The sequence below is a fragment of the Hemitrygon akajei genome, unplaced genomic scaffold (genome assembly GCF_048418815.1).
Source record: "Hemitrygon akajei unplaced genomic scaffold, sHemAka1.3 Scf000073, whole genome shotgun sequence".
NCBI lineage: Eukaryota > Metazoa > Chordata > Chondrichthyes > Myliobatiformes > Dasyatidae > Hemitrygon > Hemitrygon akajei.
In genome coordinates, this window is record NW_027331959.1 from 1,568,122 (window position 1) to 1,587,626 (window position 19,505).

Below are 19,505 nucleotides of genomic sequence, written 5' to 3' on the forward strand. Positions count from 1 at the left end.
AGGCCATTCACCTGCTCAGTGTGTGGGAAGGGATTCACTTCTTCGTCCCAACTGATGGTACATCAGGGAGTTCACACTGGGGAGAGGCCGTTCACCTGCTCGGACTGTGGGAAGGGATTCACTTGCTCATCCCAACTGATGGTACATCAGCGATTTCACACTTGTGAGTGGCCGTTCACCTGCTCAGACTGTGAGTCGGGATTTGCTCTGTCATCTCACCTACTAACACATCGGAGAGTTCACACTAGGGAGAAGCCGTTCACCTGCTCAGACTGTTGGAAGGGATTCACTCAGTCATCTCATCTACAGAGACATCAGTCAGTCCACACTGGGGAGAGGCTGTTCACCTGCTCAGACTGCGGGAAAGGATTCACTCGATCATCCACCCGAATGGCATACCAGCAAGTTCACAGTGGGGAGTGGCCGTTCACCTGCTCAGACTGTGGGAAGGGATTCACTCGATCATCCCACCTACAGAGACATCAGTGTGTTCACACTGGAGAGAGGCCGTTTACCTGCTCAGTGTGTGGAAAGGGATTGACTCAGTCATCTCATCTACAGACACACAGGCGAGTTCACACAGGAGAGAGGCCGATCAGCTGCTGAGACTTTGGGAAGTAATTCTGTCAGCAAAATCAACGAAATGTGCATCATTGAGTTCACAGAGGGGAGAGGCCGTTCACCTGCTGTGAATGTGGGGAGCGATTCACTCAGGTCATTTAACCTTATGTAACTCATGCTTCAGCTAACAACTTAATATAGGGGGTGATAGCCCCTGAGCTTGGCCAAACCTAAGAAATCTCGTTTGTGTGAATGCTGCAGGATGTGTCCCCTGTTACAAATCAGTACCCCAAAAATAACAAATCGTACACAATATGCGATTAAACAATTGAGCTACGGTATTTAATTCTTACTTTGACTATAAGATTAGTAAAGGAAACAAAGAAAAGTAAAAGGTCCCTTTCGCTCCATTTGTGTCTTCTCAACTCTCCCTGGCAAAAGACTGTGAAAATCTACCTTCCAGACTCACAGGAAAGAACAATATCTCTCTCATTGGATAGCTAGGCACTGCAAAATCCTGTTATTTCCAGTCATAAGCTAAACATTGCTGCTGCAGAGAAACCATTAGCTCAGCAGTGAAACATAACAGAGAGACCATTACATTAGCAGTGAAATCTCACAGCATGTTACACTTGTGACACACTACCGGGTTCACACTGGGGAGAAAGTTTCAATAAGCTGCATGCTGGATATTTGTCCATCACTGTTGCTAAAGCAATTTTGAGAGTGACTATCAGTGCTGAACTCTGCAATTATTGCTGCTGCTCATCACATCCAGTTCTGGGCATGGGAGGAGTTTCTTCTACTGCATATTCACCTTTAATGGGACTGGAGTTTAATATTGACTGGGGTGGAGTGTGGCCAGTGAAGAAGTGGAGCTTTGAGGCTTTGGCTCAAGTAGTTTTGGCAGATGGATTGTGCAATTAAGATTTGAATAGCTCCTGGAGGCTGCGCCTGTCTGTGAATGGAGTAACAGCAGTTTCTGAGCTGCTCCTAGTTTTGTCCCTTTCCCCCTAGTTTAAACTGAATTTAATATCTTCAGTTGCTGATTCTTGAAGGGGAACAACATATCTTTGAGGAGTGGGAAATACTTGTCTGAACCTAGTGATAAAGGCAACAGGAAAGGAAAGATGCAAAAGGAAGGATCTGATGAAATGCCGTTGTGGGCTGAAGATATGGCTTGGACGCAGTTCATTTAAAGACTAACTTGAAAAGAATAGTAATGAAATGATGTCATTTCTGGGAAAACTTAAGGATCTGGAAGCTCAAGTCACTACACACAAAGAGGAATTGAAGATAATTAAGCAAAAATTGCTTGAAAGTAAAATAAAGTAAAGCTCGTTTGGAATGATATCGAAATAAGATTATAGACCTGGAAACTAGGTCTCGCCGAAGGAATATACAAATTGTTGGGCTGCAGGAAGGAGTTGAAAATGGAGATTTAACTGCTTACATTGGTAAGCTTTTTCATACCTTATTTCTTTCTATACTATCACAGCCGCCTACTGTAGAAAGAGCAGACAGAACTTTTACTTCGAGATCTCAAGATCCAAATAAACCAAGGGCTGTTCTGGTTTGTTCTCATTATTTTAGGATTAAAGGTCAAATAATGTGACAGGCAAGAAAACAGAGTTTTTAGATTTGAGACATCTGAGCTCGGTTTTTATGAAGATTTTTCTAAGGAGGTAATGGAACAAAAATTAAAATTTGCTCTGGTAATGAAACAGGCATATGATAAGAAATTGTTTCCTTCCTTGCGTCACCCAACAAGGATGAAAGTTTTTCCTCCTGATTCTCCTCCTCGTACATTTTGTGATCCTAAAGTTGCACTGCCGTTTGTTTAAACTATAGCTGCTGCGACTGCCGATTGAACTGTCTGGCATATTATCTGCATAATAGCATTTCGGAAAGAAGATTTATGAAGGCTACTTGGACATTTCATTAAGAGACTATTAAAAGAAGATTAGGAGATTTGTTTATTATTGCATATCATTGTTTTTTTTGGTAAGAAGATTTATGGTTCAGCTATGACTGTTTAAATGGTTATTTGGACATTCGACAGAGAAAAAGAACATAAAAGGACTTACTCCTTTAACCTAATATCTGGTTTGATATTTTTTGTGTTTTTTTCTTAATTAACTAACTGGTAGTTTTTCCTACTAATGGGGCTATTTGCTTCTCTTATATATACTTAGCAGAGGTTTCAATTATTTGTATAATATTAGTTTTAAAGATTGTGTTGATCTGTTATTAAACACTATGCTTGTTTTCTCTAGGTAATATGTTTTAGATTTTAATAACTGCTTATTTTTTAAAATTATTTTCAATATATTGGAATGTTTTTAATATAATGAATATTATTGCATCTTATAACTGAATTTAAAGCTTTTTTAGGGGATTTAATGTTAAGTTTAAGATGGAGCTGTTTTTTACTTTTTAAGAGATAACAATTTTTTGGTTTCCTCTTTGTTTAAAAAAAGATTAAATATAAACATGGGATAGTTTGTAGATGCTGGAATGTAAACATTTTCCTTTGTTGAGACTTTGCCGTTCCTCTTACAAGGTCAGTGGTTTTCATTTTTTAACTGGGGGAGGGATAGAGAACCTTTTTTAATCTTTTTTTTCAGACAGACAGCGCAGTCTTGGCTGTGTTTTCTATCATAGGTTTCCTGCTTTTTCTGGGCTGTGGGGGGAGTGGGATGGGGTTAGAATTAGGGTTTTTTTTCCCATTGGGTGGTTCCGGAGCATGTGTGTTTTCTGTGTGGTTGTATTCTCCATCGCCACCATTTTTGATCATCCCATATTGGTATGTGCTCGGCGCATGTGTAAAGTAGAATAAAATTATAGTATGGAATCTAAGCAGATCAATGTAATATGTTAGAATGTATGTGGTTGAAATCATCTTATCAAATGAAAAAAGACTTTTAAAATCATTAATCGATTTCAACATGATACAATTTTTGCCCAGGAGACACATATCAGGGCGGGAGATCAAAACAGGTTTTTTGGATCATGGAAGAGTTTGCAATTTCACTCCACTTCTCAAAGTAAAACTAAGGGAGTGTCTATTTTTATTAAATCCAATATTTCATTCATTCAAGAGGACATTAAGTCAGATTCTGTTGTCGATTTTTAATTGTTAAAGGAGTAATTTGTAACAGAAAAGCTGTTTTGGTCAATTTGTATGGTCCTAACAGATGATTTTTTTTAAAAAAAATGTATTTGCTTTACTGCCTCATTTAAATGAATATATGTTGATAATGGGCGGGGCTTTTAACTTGTTTAAATCCTTTGATTGACAAGAGCTCAACCAACCAGCAACTTCCAAATCACTCCGCATTACTTATTGATTCCTTTTTGACTGATTTTCGGATTGATTGAGTTATGCAGGTATTTACACCCTGATGATAGAGAATATTCTTTTTTGTCACATGTTTATAGAAAATATTCAAGGATCGATTATATTATAGTTGACCCTTACTTCTTGCCTAGTGTTAAGAATTGTGAATATGACACTATCGCTGTATCTGCTCGTGCAGCTTTCAGTTTGTCTTTCGAATTTGATGATGCCATCCTTGCCCACCCACCTTGGCGCCTGTCTCAGACATCATTGCAGAATTCAGACTTTGTTAGCTTCATTGAAAACCAGGTAAAATAATTTTTTTCTTTTTAATGTTATAGGGGGTATGTCTAAATTAATCATATGGGATACATTTAAACCATTTTTAGGTGGTCAGATCATTTCTTATTCTGCTAACCTGAAAAAACAAACTAAAGTAGAATTAGATCAGATTACCAAACAAGTTAAACACTTAGATATTATTTATGCGATTTCCCCTAATATTGACATTTAAACACAGGATGGAACTTCAATCACAATATAATTTATTATTAACTCTTCCTATTGAAGGCTATTTGCTTAAGCTAAAAAGTCAATTTTATATGTTTTGAGATAAAAATAACAAACTGCTTGCATCTCAATTAAAAATGGCCAGAGCCAAAGGGCAAATTTTGAAAATCTGTAGGAAAGATGGTACCCTGGCTTGGGAATATGAAGACATTAATAAGATTTTTCAAGATTTTTATACAACTTTATAAAACTCAATTTCCAGTAGATTCTTCTAAAATTATTTTATTTTACGAAGGATTGTTTTTCCTCGAATTTCTGTTAAGGGTCAAAAAACTCTTGATGCCCAAATTACCGAAGCCAAAATTCATAAAGCTATTTTTTCAATGCCATCTGGTAAGGCCCCTGGACTTGATGGGTACCCTGTAGAATTTTATAAAAAAATTGGATTGTGCCTATTTCATTTTTGAATGTTGATGCTCAGATCCTGTCAAAGATAATGGCCAATTGGTTGGAAAATTTTTGGGTAAAGTTATTTTTAAAGATCAAACAGGCTTTATAGACAGCCGTTATTCCTTTTCAAATGTTTGGAGATTATTTAACATTATATACCCATCTTCTTTTAAAACTCCATCATGTGTCTTCTCTTTCGATGCTGAAAAAGCGTTCGATTGAGTTGCATGGAAATATTTATTTAATGTTTTAGAGAAATTTGGTTTTGGTGTTAATTTAAATAATTGGATTAGAATGATATATAAAACTCCTATTGCCTCTGTTATTACTAATAATTGTAGATCTCTTTTTTCAGCTTTCACGGAGGACAAGACAAGGTTGTCTATTAAGTCCTTTGTTATTTAACTTAAAATTAGAATCCCTTGGTATCACTCTTCGTGAAGGTAAAGATATTCATGGGATTCTTGTGAATGAGATTTCTCTTTACGCTGACGATTTTCTGGTTTATGTATCTAATCCCGAGGAATCTCCCTGCCTTGTTAAAATTATTTAATGAATTTGGAGGTTTTTAAGGATATAAAATAAATTTTAATAAAAATGAACTGTTTCCTTTAAATGAATCTGTTTCTATATATGGTAATACTCCGTTCAACATTATGGATTCTTTTAGATATTTATGTGTTATAATCTCTAAAAAAAATAAGGATCTTTACAAAGCTAATTTTGTTCCCTGAGTAGATTCTATGAAGTATTTATTTAGTGGATGGAACCCACTTACATTTTCACTTGTTGGTCACATCCATATAGTCAAAATGCTGATTTTACCAAAATTGTTATATTTATTTCAGAATATCCCTGTTTTTTTGATGAAGATGTTTTTTGATCAGATTGATTCTATTATCTCATCTTTTATATGGAATGATAAAAGACCAAGAATTAGTAAATGTCACTTACAAAAATTGAAAAAGGATGGAGGTCTTACTTCGCCTAATTTAAGAATGTATTACTGGGCTGTTAATGTGCAATATATGTCCTTTTGGTTGCACTGGGTTGATAAGAATGAACGGCCAATTTGGGTAGATTTGGAATTGAAAGCTGAGAAACAGTTTTATTTAACCTCGTTATTGGGAGCTGCTTTACAATTAGCTATACAATTAGCTAAAGTTGCTAATTTAAATTTATACCCTGTGATTAAGTATTCTTTACAAATTTGGCTCCAGTTCCATAATTTTTTAATCTTAAAAAATTTAAACTTTGTAGTTTAATTTATTATAATTTTTTAAAGCATTCTTTGAGTGATCCAATTTTTTTACTTTGGAAAATAAAGGTATTAATTCTTTTTTGGATCTATTTAAAGAAGATAGACAATTAGTTGATAAATATTCTCTTTCGTACTCACACTTTTTACAATACCTTCAAGTTAGACATTTCTTACAAAAACATTTAACTAATTTTCCTTACATATTGAATGCCGGCTTGTTAGGTACTATTACGAGTATGAACCCTTTGATGAAGGGTTCCATTGGAAGAATTTATAAATTACTATCACAATGGGATAAGTGTCCTTTATTTAAGATTAAACAAGATTGGAACTTAATTTGACTTTTATGACGGAGGACTGGACATGGGTTCTGAAGTTGGTTAATTCTTCTTCGATTTGTGCTAGTCATGCACTGATACAATTTAAAGTTGTACATCATTGCTATTTGACGAAGGAGAGATTGTCTAAAATGTTTCCTGATGTTGATAGTTATTGTGATAGATGTAAAACTGAGACAGCTACACTGACACACATGTGTCAGTCTTGTTCTACACTGGAACAGTTCTGGAAGTCAGTTTTTTTCTACAATTTCTAAAGCACTTAAAATTAATTTACAACCTAACAAATTAACTGTACTTTTTGAATAATTCCTCAAAATATCCAAGCTATTTCTTTGTCTGACCAACATGTTATTGCGTTTGTTACATTGATAGCTAGGAGGGCAATTCTGTTGAAGTGGAAAGATACGTCGGCTCCCACTCTGTTACAATGGTTCTTCCAAGTGATGCTATGTCTTAGTTTGGAGAAAATTAGAAGTTGAACCTTTGAACCTGTGTTTGATTTTGAGAAAAAAAGGGGTTCATTTTCTTGTTATTACCATTTGAGTTCATTGATAATTTTCTCCACGATCTAATTGTATTTTTTTTTCTTGCTGGCGGTTTGATGGTTATCTTTAGAAGCTTTTTGTATGACGCATGGCTCCGGGGTTGAGTTCTTAATATTTTTTTTCCTCACTTTTCTTTGCTTTAGTGTTTTTTTTTCCTTTTCTTTTTTTGTGTCACCATATTTTTCAATCTTTAAAACAATGTTTTTTTTTCCTTGACACATTGTAAGTGTTATTTACTTCGATGTACTCTTGTTATTTTGGACAATAATAATGAAAAGATTTGAATAGATCAGACTCCGCAGAAAGCAGCTGATTGGGCTGTCGAGGTCAGGTGACCAAGCCGTCTGATTGGGCAATCGGAAATTGAATAGCTCAACAAACAAATAAAAAGAGGGGTAGCTCAAGCGGAGTGGCCAGTGAGTGAGTGGGGCCAGAGCAGCAGTGGAGCTTTGAGGCTTTGACTCGAAAGGTTTTGGCGAGCAGAGGCGGAGGACGAACTTGCTCCTAGTGGGTAAGGCCGGGTAAGGTTCTTTAATTAATTTAATTAACTTAGGAGTTGTTGATGGAGGCAGTGGATAGGGCAGTCCAGTGCTCCGATTGTAGGATGTAGGAGTCAGGGACAGCACAATTGTCTCTGATGACTACACCAGCAAGAGAAGCAACCAGTTTCAGCTCTTGTCAAACCGAGTTAGGGAACTGGAGCTGGATGAACTTCGGATCATTCGGGAGGCAGGGGCAGTAATAGATCGAAGTTTCAGGGAGACAGTCTCCCCTAAAAGTCAGGAGACAGGGAACTAATTGGGTGACTGTCCGGAGAGGGAGGGGGAATAGACAGAGAGCGCAGAGCACCCTTGTGGCCGTTCCCATCAACAGTAAGTTTACTGTTTTGGATATTGTTGGTGGGGATGACCTACCAGGGACAAGTTGTAGTGGTTGTGTCTCTGGCACAGTGACTGGCCCCTTTGCTGAGAAAGGAAGGAGGGAAAAGAGGAGAGCAGTAGTGATTGGGGATTCTTTAGTTGGGGGGACAGATAAGTGGTTCTGTGGGAAAGATCGAGAATCCTCGATGGTGTGTTGCCTCCCTGGTGCCAGGGTCCATGATATCTTGGATCGAGTTCTCGGTATTCTCAGGAAAGAGGGTGAGCAGCCAGCTGTGGTCCGAGTGGGGACCAATGACATAGATAGGAGTAGGGATGAGGTCCTGAAGAAGGAATATAGAGAGTTAATATAAAAGTTAAAAAGCAAGGGTGGTAATCTCAGGATTGCTGCCTGTGCCACGAGGCAGAGAGGGGAGGAACTGGAAGTCATGGCAGTTGAATGGGTGGCTGAAGAGTTGGTGCAGGGGACCATTTCAGACTTCTGGAACATTGGGATCTCTTCTGGGAAAGGTCTGACCTGCACAAAGTGGACCGGCTGCACATGAACTGGAAAGGGACCTGGCGGCCAGGTTTGTTAGAGCTGTTGGAGAGGGTTTAAATTAGTTTGGCAGGGGGTGGGAATCAGAATGTGAGTGCAGAGATTAGGGTACAAGGACAAGGGCATGATGCTATGTGTTCTGAGTTAGTGAGGTAGGACAGGCAGGCGATAAAACATAAATGTAGCCACTTAGAGGGGTTGAAATGTGTCTATTTCAATGCTTAGAGTATTAGGGATAAAATGGATGAACTTAGAGCATGGATCAGTATGTGGAGTTATGACACTGGCCGTTACTGAAACCTGGCTGAGGAAGGACAGCATTGGCTGATGGAGGTACCGAGGTTGAGGTGTTTTAAAAGGAATAGGATGGGAGGTAGAAAGGGGGGGGGGGCGGGGGGAAGTAGCATTACTGGTCAGGGATAGTTTCACGTCTATAGAAAGGGAGGACGTGTTCATTGAGTCGGTCAGGGTGGAAGTCAGAAATAGGAAAGGAACAATCACGTGTGCTGGGAGTAGTCTATATGCCCCCAAATAGCCCTCGGGTCACCGAGGAGCAGATAAGCAGGCAGATTTTAGAATGGTGCAGGAAATACAGGGTTGTAGTTATGGGTGATTTCAACTTCCCTCATATTGACTGACACCACCTGACTGCAAGGGGGATAGATGGGGCTGAATTTGTCAGGTGTGTTCAAGAAGGATTCCTGATACAGTATGTGGACCGGCTGATGAGAGGAGAAGCCATACTGGATCGAGTTCTAGGTAATGAACCTGATCAGGTGGCAGAGCATTTTGGTGAGAGTGACCTCAACTCCCTTGGCTTCAGCATTGCTATGGAAAAGGATAAAAACAGGCAATGGGAAAGTGCGTAACTGGGGAATGGCGAACTGAAGGGATGAGGCGGGAACTAGCGGGAGTAAATTGGAAACAGATTTTCAAAGGTGAAAGCACAGAAGTAATGTGAAGAAAGTTTAAGGAACACTTGTGCTGGGTTCAGGATAGGTTTGTCCCACTGAGCCAAGGAAAAAGTGGTAGGAAAAGGGAACCATGGCCGCCAAAACATGTGAGGCAACTCGTCAAGAGAAAGAAGAAAGCATATGTTAGAAAGAAGAAGCAGGAAGCAGGAGAGGCTCATGAGAAATATAGGATAGCTAGGAAGGAGCTTAAGAAAGGATTTAGGAGAGCTTGAAGGGGGCATAAAAAGGCCTTGGCATCTAGGATTAAGGAAAACCCCAAGGTGTTCTATGCGTATGTGAAGAGCAACGATGACAAGAATGAAGATGGGGCCGCAAAAGGATAAAGAGGTCAACATGTGCCTGGAGGCGCAGGAGGTTGGAGAGTTACTAAATGGATACTTTGCTTCAGTATTCATAAGTGAAAAGGATCTTGATCAGGGTGAGGTCGAAATAGAACAGGCCTGTGTGCTGGAGAATGTGGAGATTAAGGAAGAAGAAGTGTTGGATCTTCTTAAAAACCACAAATCCCCAGGTCCAGGCGAGATATACCCCAGGTTGCTGTGGCAAGTGAGAGAAGAGATCGCTGGAGCAGTAGCTATGAACTTTGAATCCTCTTTGGCTGCAGGGGAGGTGCCGAAGGATTGGAAAACGGCTAATGTAGTTTCCTTGTTAAAAAAGGTAACAGAGAAACCTGGTGAGACCTGGTATAGACCGGTGAGTCTTACGTCGGTGGTCTGCAAACCATTGGAAAGGATTATTAAGGATAGGATCTACCAGCATTTGGAGAAGTACAGTCTACTCAAGGATAGTCAACATGGCTTTATGAAGGGAAGATCGTGCCTCACGGGCCCAATTGAGTTTTTTGAAGAGGTAACAAAATAAATTGATGAGGGTAGGGCGGTAGATGTCGTTTACATCGATTTTAACAGGGCATTTGAGAAGGTACCCCGCGAGAGACTCATCCAGAAAGTCATGAGGCATGGGATCAGTGGATCCTTGCTGTTTGGATAAAAAAATGGTTACCGGAGGAAAGCAGGGGTTAGTTGTGGAACGAACGTATTCCGCCTGGAGGTCGGTGACTAGTGGAGTGCTGCAAGGATCAGTCCTAGGACCACTGCTCTTTGTGATGTGTATAAATGACCTGGCTGAAGACGCAGGAGGATGGGTGAGTAAGTTTGGGAATAACACGAAGATTGGAGGAGTTATGGATGGAGCTGTAGGTTGTCGAAGGTTACAAGAGGGTATGTACAGGATGCAGAGTTGGCCAGAATAGTGGCAGATGGAGTTCAATCCGATTAAGTGTGCGGTGATGCATTTCAGAAGGACAAATCAGAAGGCTGAGTACAGGGTTAATGGTCGGTTACTTAAGAGTGTGGATGAACAGAGGGACATTGGGGTTCAAATCCATTCATCCCTCACGGTCGCTGCACAGATTAATAGAATAATTAAGAAGGCCTATGGGATGCTAGGCTTCTTTAATAGGGGGATTGATTTCAAGAGTAGAGAGGTCATGTTGCAACTCTACTAAACTTTGGTGAGACTACACTTAGGGTATTGTTTTCCATTCTGGTCACCTCATTATAGGAAGGATGTGGAAGCTATGGAGAGGGTGCAGAGGAGATTCACAGGGACATTGCCTGGATTGGAAAACAAGTGTTATGAGGCATGGTTAGCAGAGCTGGGACTTTTTTCTTTGGAGCATAGAAGGATGAGAGGGGTCTTTATAGAGGTCTACATGATTATGAGAGGCATAGATAAGGTGCTAGCCAGTACCTGTTTCCCAGGGCACGAATAGCAAACACCAGAGGGCATACATACACAGTTAACTTAAGGGAGAGAGGTTTATGGGAGACATCAGGGGTATTTGTTTTTTACACAGAGGGTTGTGAGTGCCTGGAATGACTTGCCAGGGATTGTGGTGGAGGCTAAAACAATAGGGGTATTTAAGTGCCTCTTGCACAGGCAAATGGATGAAAGAAATATATGGTTTGGCTCAAAATCGAGCGCCGAAGGGTTTGTATTGTGCTGTCCTATCTTAGTGTCTTCTAGTGTCATTTACAATCGGTGTCCACGTACTTGCCATTGGTGCCTGTTAGTGCCCTTGGAATTCCGGGGCTTAGTACTGATAAGTACCCATACAATGACTACTTTTCGTTGAAGCTGGCATTTATGGAAGCAGATGTTGGAGTAACTGAGACTATGGAAACGGATGGAACTTTTTATTCTTGTGAGAAGGTTCCAAGGAGCAAGCAAAGAGAGAAGTAGAGAGAACTTTTTGAACACCTTGTCCATTCACCATGTGTTCAGAGCTGCTTTTTAGAAGGTGCAAGTTCCTGCTAAGTAGGATGATGAGCGGAAAGGAGGAACTGTGAGGTGCATCCTGTCTAAACCTGTCATGTTACGTTCTGGGAGCAACTAGAGCGACCGGAAACCCTACATTTGCTGAAATGTTCGAGGAATGGAAATGGAGATTAACTGATAACGTGTTGGAACGCGAAGACGCCTTTTCCACTGGCAGTTCTGAGTTTGATTTCTCCAAGCGTACTTGCCACAGTATTAGAGCAACCGAGGGCATCCCTTTCCGAGAGAGGTCTCGCCGATTGGTTCCAGCGGGGGTTCCTGACATGCATCCGCAGCTGATGAAACAGAGGGAAGCTGAGTTTTGTCATGGAGCAGGAGCGCCTAAGCAGCCGGGAGACACGAGTGATAGACACGGGGAGAGACGGTCCCGTAGTCAGCTGGGTGACACGAGTGATAGAGACTGTCCAAGGGGTGATTTGATGCGCGAACCACTCACTCTCCTGAATTCCCCTGAGTAGAGATGCAGAACCATCACATGCTTCTCGCATGACAAAGCTTTCAACACGGGAATAATTTTCTAAACCACCTCTGAACCGTCTCCAGTGACAACACAACCTGTCTCAGACAAGGGGCTCCAAACTGCTCACAGTACTCAAGGTAAGGCCTCATCAGTGCATTTTAAACCCTGAAAATTCCATCGCTGCATCCATACTCCATTCCTCTGGAAATGATCGCCAACATCGCATTGGCCTTCCTCACCACTTTCGCAACATGCATATTTACCTTCCGGGAATGCTGGACGAACAACGTTGAGTCCTTTTGCACCGCAGATTTTTCCAATTTTCTCTACGATTAGAAAATAGTCTTCCATTTTATTTCTTCTGCTCAAGTGCAGCACCATACATTTCGTGCCTGTGTTTTATGTCTGCCACTTCTTTGCCCATTTTCCTCATCTTCCTCTGTCATTTTGGAGACTTTCTACTTCCTCCAGATTTCCTGCACCTCCACCAATCTTCATCTGGACCGCAAACCTGTCTGTATGATCAGCAATTCCAGCATCCAAGTCATTAACATATAAAATAAGAGTATTCATCCATCAGTTGTAATGTACCCTGCTGTTCTGTTAAATATTATGCTACCTCAATTGCTACTGTCTGGACGTTTAATCTAATACGCTTATTTTGTCCAGATTTTATTTTTATAACTTTTGAAATCATATTTACTATCTGTATTAAGTGTTTCAGCTTTACGTGAATAATTTCAAATCGTGCATATTCGATCCTCTGTCAATGTGTAATTCATCTGGTTGTCTCTGTGAGAGGTTAAATCTAAACAAACTCCAGTGAGCTTCATGGTCGCCCTGGATTATTGTGTAAAATAACAATTAATATTGCTATTATCATTATTCTTTCACTTGACTTTGCACAGATTGCTGTATTGTACACATTGAGTGTTTTGACCGTCCTGTTAGTGCGGCCCTTCATGGATTTTATTGTGTTTCTTGGATGCCCGCAGGAATGTCAATCCCATTGCTGCGAATGGTGATATATGTATATAGATATGCTGTGATGCAAAATTTACTTTCTGCTCTGAACTTTGAATCAATTGGGCCGCAGGCTATTTTCCATGCTGTACGACTTAAAATATCTGCATTGCAAAACAAGGAAGAGTGGCCTGTTAAACAACGGAAAGTGAATATAATCCAGTCCGGAATGATCAATCCGATATTCCCAAATGCAGAAAGGTATTAAACACACGTTATGGAGCTCCACGGCAGATGTACGCTTAAGAACGACAATGTAAAATGCCGTTTCGATATAGAGACCAACAACGTGTTTGAATGGCCCCAATGTCATTCTGTCCAAACAACAGCCACGGTTAAGAAGGTGACACAGACACTCTTCAACGAGGCCTTTTTCTCATCAAACTCATGTAACCCGTTGTTCTGCTCTCTGTTGTGACTAAAACAAAATCTTTATCTTAATTGCGTCTTTCTCATACTCCCAAACAGACTACGCTTTGATCGCTGCAGTAAAATTACAGTGATTGCATTATAAATAATAGCACGTGAAAAACAGAGTATTTGCCAGGAGTGGGGTTCGAACCCACGCGTTGGAGACCAGAACACTCGCGTTTACTAGGAAGCGACTTACTCGCCTTAAGTCTGGCGCCTCAGACCACTCGGCCACCCTGACATCCCCTGCAGCACTCTCTCCACATGCCAGATAAACATCTGTATTTCAGAATATTATGAATGACTGCTTTGATGAGAGGGTCTCAGATTGCCGAGCATGTGCGGAATCAGAGCGTACAGCATCACAGCACTGGAATTGTGCTGCACTCCGTTCAAGCCATCCTCCAGAGAAAGCATGACGCGGATTCGGAGAGTGTGCAGAAGAGCATCACCAAGATGCTACCTGAATTAGACGGTTTGTGCAATAGCGAAAGTTTGGGCAAACTTGTTCTTCTTCTCTGGAGCATCAGAGGTGAGGGGGAATCTAATAGAAGTTTCTTAGATTTTCAGGCACAGATAATGGTAGAGTACGCAGAAGTTATCTCCATTCCAGGGTTTACATGTCTTTAAACGATCCTCTCTTAGGGCATACAATTCAACTAAGAGGGGATCGTTTTAAACAAGATGTGCCAACACCCTACCACTCTATGTCGGCAAGACCAAGGACTGATTGTTGTCTTCAGCAGAGGGAAAACCAGAGGTCCTTGAGCCAGTTCTCCTTGGAGGATCAGAGGCGGGGCGCGTCAGTAACTTTAAATTGTTGGTATAACTCTTTCCTCTACTTTCTTAGGAGACTGCGGAGATTCAGCATGACATCAAAAACCTTGATGAGCTTCTATAGATGTGTCGTAGAGAGTATATTGTCTGTCTGCAACAAGACGTGGTACGGAAATACCGTACCTTTGAAGGAAAATCTTTAAAAAGTTAGTGAATTCGGCCCAGTCTATCACGGGAAAAGCACTCCCAAACATTAAGCAGATCCACATAAAATGATGTAATCGGAAAACAGCATCCACCGTCAGAGGTCGTCACCATCCTGCCATGCTCTTTTTGCGCTGCTGCCATCGGGTAGATGGTACAAGAGCCTCAGGACTCGCACCACCACGTTCAAGAACAGTTACTACCCATCAGCAATCAGACCTTTGATCAACAGGTGATAATGTACGCTCACATGCCCATCCATTGAATAATCTGACAACCAATGATTTCACTTCAGGTCTGTGAGTTGGATGTTCATGCCGGCAGGTAGGAGGCTACCTAGGCGGGAGATAAGGTATTGCTCCATTGACCTGCGTGTACCAAGCCTACACTGGAATCTGTCCTCCTCTTTTCTTACGTTATATTGACAATATTCTATATTGATAGCTGAGTATGCCAGGAGGAGCTCAGCAGACCAGGCAGCATCTGTGGAAAAGCGTAAGCAGTCGGCGTTTCGGGACGAGATGCTTCACCGTGAAATGTTTTTCTGAATAAATCACTCACTCAGAATTCGGTGTTCGGTGACCTGTTGCAATACGATGAGCAGTGTCAAAAACATAATCTTATCCTCCAACAGTTTTTCTAATCCACCTCAACAACCCAGGTTTTGTTTGCAGAAACAACGTCGCCTCGATTGAATTCTTAAAGACAAATTTTGTCAGGAGTGGGATTCGAACCCACGACCCCAGATTGGGACCAGAACACTCCCGTTTGTCGGAAGGACTTTCATCCCTTGAGTCTGGCGCCTTAGACCACTCGGCCACCCTGACAACTTTTGATGTGAGTTTGAGAACGGAATAAATGCCTGATTTGTAAGGAAAGTCATATCCACTCAAACACATATATCATCCTGCCAATCGGAAATGAAAGCGAGAGTGTTACAGTTTGTTCAGGTTAGGCAACTTCTGTGTAAAGTAAAGCTATAAAATATTACAATTCGAAGACTCGTGAGACGCGTCTCGGCAAGAATTTGGGAAGGACGTTTGTTGAGATGGATGAGAACGCTTGGAAGAGTCATCGCTTTCGCATTTAGGGAAGCGGAGAAATAAACGTTTATAGACAGGACTGAATCTAAAAACTGTGTGGGAATTGATCGCAACAATGTCAACAGAAACTGAACGCAGGAGGTTCAATTATAGCCGGCAACGCTGCTTTACAGATGGATGTTGGAAAGTAGACTATAGGGCCCAATAATCTGATGAATTTGGAATAAAGCGAAGGTTCAATGACAGTCAGAATGTAGGTTTGTAGGTCAATGTTTAATCTGAGAATGGAGACGGAAACAGGGTCTTTTGGACGTTAGAGCAGCGGCCTTTCTGAGAGATGGGACGCTTAACAGAACGTAATTCGCTCTGGTTCTCAGATCCAGTGTTAAAGGCACAGAACACATTAAAGTAAGACAGGGACAAGCGTACAGCCACCGTCTAAGTTGAAGGCTCCTCGCGGGATGTGGGAGGCGGGGATACCTCCGGAGTTCCTGATGACGACACCCGCGAGAAGTGCACACAGCTGCATCTTGCAACAATCCACCCTATGCCGTGATGGACTAGGACACATAGAGTGGTAGATACACCCACGGTGCATGACATAGGGAACTGTGGGACAGTCAGGAAGAGGAAAGGATTTAAAGAGGCAGTGCAGACTATCCCTATGGCCATCACCATCAGAAACATCTGGATGCGGTTTGTGGTTGCATGACCTGGTAGGGAAAAGCCACAGCGGTCGGACCTCTGGCACTGAGTCTGTTTTTCTGACTCAAAAGGTAAGGGGAAGACAGATTCCTGGATGGTATGTTACCTCCCGGGTGCCAGGGTCAGGGTCAACTTGGATCAAATCTTGAATATTTTTCAGCAGGAGCGTGAGCAGGCAGCGGTTGTGGTCCGTTTAGGTACCAATGACATCGGAGTGACGACTTTATGCAATGGAGATTCAGAGAGTTAGGTGCTGAGGAGGAGGGCAGGATCTTCGGGGTTGTGACAGCGACACGTGGCGCGTCCTAATGAGGCGAGAAATGGAAATATGATACAGATTATCACGTGGCTAAGGGTTTGGTATAGGAGACAGGCCATAGGATTTTTCGAGTACGGATCTCTTTTCCAGGGAAGCTGAGACCTGTGGATAAAGACGGTTTGTGTGTGAACTGGAAGTGTAGTAATATCGTGTCGGAAAGTTAGCTAGCGCTGCATGATGAAGCTTAAACTACATTTACAGGGTAATTGGAACCAGGGTGCCAGAACAGCTAATGCAGAAATTGTGCAGACATGTTGATAAGATCTCACACAACGTCAGGAATGCAATCATTGAGCAAGGTCCGACTGGTGGCCTGAGGTGCGTATGTTTCAGTGGTAGAAGTATCTGAGAATAAGCCGGTGAACTCACTGCTTGGATCAAAACCTGGAATCATGGTATCTCAGCCGATAATGATACTGGGTTGCAGGAGAGTCTGGTCCGGCAGTTCAGTATTTCGGAGTTCCTTTGCTTCAGAAGTGACAGAGCGGGATGGACTAAAGGAGGAGAGTAGAGTTAATGGTCAGGGAAAATTCTCGGCTGTCTTCCGTCAGTGCAGATGCTGAATTCGGCTAATCCAGGTCCCCCTCCTCCGCGGGGTCGTTTAACGCGCTCAAAGGCACGGACAGACGCGCAATGGGTGAAACCGTAAACAAGGAAAGGTATGATCACGTTAATGGGGATAGATTACTGACCACCCAATGGTCAAGAGTATTTAGACGGCCAACTTTGTGGAGAAATCGCTGTGTATTGCAGGAGCATTACGGTTGTGAGAGTAGGTGTTTTTAACATTCCGCACGTTGAATGTTAATTCCACACTTGTAAAGGACAAGATGGGTAGGTGATCGTTCAGGGTATTTTTTTTCTTTTGTGCGTTGATGAACCAACGAGAGCGTGCTCGATACTTGATCTGCTATCGTGAAGTAAATGAAACAGGACAAGCGATAGAAGCTTGATTTAACGAACACTTTGTAACTGGTGATCACAATGCCATTGGTTTCATTGTAAATATGGTAAAAAGATCGTTCTAGTCCGTGCGTTGAGATTTTCCATTGGGGAAGGTCAATTTGGACGGTATTGAAACACATTTATCTGTTGCCGATTGAGGCAGGATGTTTTCTGGGGCATGGGACGTGTTGAGAAATGAAAATTGGAGCGTAGAAAGCTCGTATGGGCCTTTCAGAAATAAAGATAGAGACAACAAGAGTGAATAACCTTGGTTTTCAAGAGTAATGATGTTTTGGCACCTCGGTCCCGATGCCGCAGGAGACGGACGAGGTCCCTCACTATGATTTGGCTGCTGTTTTCACTAAAGACACATAGACCTCTGAGGGAGACTGTATGGTGTAGAGGACACCAAATGAGCCTAACTCGGCCGGATTGTTATGTCTTCAAGTGATTCCAACAGATTTTTGAGGCCAAATTTTCCCTTGACGGAACCATGCTGTCTCTGGTCTACTTCATCATGTCTGAGACTTCATCCTTAATGATTGACGCCAACACCTTCTCATCCGCTGTGGTCAGAATGAGCGGCTTAGAATCTTCCTGTTTTTTAGATTTTTCGTGTCTTCTGACTCTCCATGCTGGAAGTGTGAAGTGATATTTGCAATTTTCCACTCTTCCGAAAAAATTCTAGAACCGAGTGGTTGTTGCAAGATCATCACTAATAACCCACCATGTCTTCAGCCAACGCTTTTTAAACTCTGGGGTGTACAGCATCTGGTCCCTCCAGTCTTCCTTCAGACACGAGTTAGACACTTACCTTCTCTCCGGTCATGGTAACTTCACACACTTCATACCCCTGACACCTATAACTTCCATCACGCGGCTGGTGTTTTCCAGACTGAAGACTGATGCAAAATACTATTTAGTTCGTCCGATATTTCAAGGTCCCACAGTGCTACATCTCCAGCAGTGCTGTCAACGATCCGATGTTCAATCTCGCTACTTTTCTTACTTTATGTATCAGAGGAAAATTTTGGTAACTTTGCTAATATTGTTAGTCAGCTTACTTTCGTACTCTATCTTTACCTTCATAATGCCTTTCCAGTACTCCAACCTCCAACTAATATTGCTCAATTGTACTTTTTATTACTCAATTGCTCTTTTGTTTTTTATGTTGGTTTTGAAATCTTGTATTAAGACTTTAAGATATAAGAAAAAAGTAGGCCATACGGCCTATTCAGTCTGCTTCGCCAGTCAATCATGGACTGATCCCAAACATCCATCATTCTCACGACGCTGTCTGTTCACCCCATAACCTCTGAGGCCTTGCCTAATCAACAACCCATCTATCCCTGACATAAATACACCGAGTGGCCTGGCCTCCACAGCCGCTCGTGCCAACAAATTCCACAGATTTACCACCCTCTGACGAAACAAATTTCTTCTCATCTCAGTTCTAAATGGACGTCCTTCAATCCTGAAGTTGTGCCCTCTTGTCCTAGAATGCCCTACAATGGGAAATAACTTCGCCATATCTGATCTGTTTAGACATTTTAAAATTCGGAATGTTTATATGATATCCGGCTCATTCTCCTGAGCTCCATGGAATACAACCCCAGAGCTGCCAAATGTTCCTCATACGGTAACCCTTTCATTTCTCGAATCATTGAGGTGAATCTTCACTGAACCATCTCCAATAGCAGTATACCTTTTCTAAAATAAGAGCCTCAAATTGCACACAATACTCTAATGTGGTCTCACGAGTGCCTTATAGAGCCTCAACATCACATCCCTGCTCTTATATACTATACATCGAGAAAGTAATGCCAACGGTGCATTCGACTTCCTCAGAAACGTTTCAACTTGGAGGCTAACCTTCAGGG

At 41.7% G+C, this 19,505-nt stretch overlaps 1 non-coding gene across 1 annotated transcript; it reads right to left on the reverse strand.

The window, feature by feature from the left end:
- Positions 1–15,326: 15,326 nt before the first annotated feature.
- On the reverse strand, positions 15,327–15,440 carry trnal-caa (transfer RNA leucine (anticodon CAA)). The gene is made up of 2 exons: positions 15,403–15,440; positions 15,327–15,361 (listed from the first exon to the last, which is right to left on the reverse strand). It is a non-coding gene; the product is annotated as a tRNA-Leu (tRNA).
- Between the last annotated feature and the right edge of the window lie 4,065 nt (positions 15,441–19,505).